This window comes from Hemiscyllium ocellatum, unplaced genomic scaffold (genome assembly GCF_020745735.1).
Source record: "Hemiscyllium ocellatum isolate sHemOce1 unplaced genomic scaffold, sHemOce1.pat.X.cur. scaffold_506_pat_ctg1, whole genome shotgun sequence".
NCBI lineage: Eukaryota > Metazoa > Chordata > Chondrichthyes > Orectolobiformes > Hemiscylliidae > Hemiscyllium > Hemiscyllium ocellatum.
The window spans coordinates 162,327-162,911 of NW_026869089.1; the positions used below are offsets into that span (position 1 = coordinate 162,327).

At 44.4% G+C, this 585-nt stretch overlaps 1 non-coding gene across 1 annotated transcript; it reads right to left on the reverse strand.

The window, feature by feature from the left end:
* trnar-acg (transfer RNA arginine (anticodon ACG)) lies at window positions 1-73 on the reverse strand. The gene has a single exon. It is a non-coding gene; the product is annotated as a tRNA-Arg (tRNA).
* Between the last annotated feature and the right edge of the window lie 512 nt (window positions 74-585).

The window sequence follows — 585 nt, forward strand, 5'->3', positions numbered from 1 at the left end:
CGAGCCAGGTAGGACTCAAACCTACAGTCTCCTGATCCGTAGTCAGGCGCGTTATCCATTGCGCCACTGGCCCGACGCGTAGACAGCTGGATAAGAGCCGTGATGTTAGCACGGACATGATTAATAGCAGTGATGTGCACGAATTGACCAAGTAAAAAAAGATAATCACTGTCACTGCTTCAGACCAATCTTCACCACCTTTCAAAGCAGGTTTTTGTTCCAAAAAAAGGACACAGATGTTCATTATTTTCGTATCTGAAATATTTACAGCAAGGTAAGCGACGGAGGTGTTCATGGGGTACACTTTACCATCAGTCCCAGTCACTAATACACAGCCAAACGTCTCCCAACAACACCCCATCCTCCTGGACAACAAGAATGATTTCAAACAATATCACTTATTTTCATCTCTGTTCACACTAAAGATAGATAAACCAACAGTGACCTGATAAATTAAAACAAGATAAAACTGAACCAGGAATAGCAGCCGCTGACTGGGGTCTGTTTCTGGGAAGGAGACTCAGGCTGTCTTTGGCTTAATTGGCGAGCCCAGAGCCACTGTGTTTGGGTCCAGAGTCATATAAT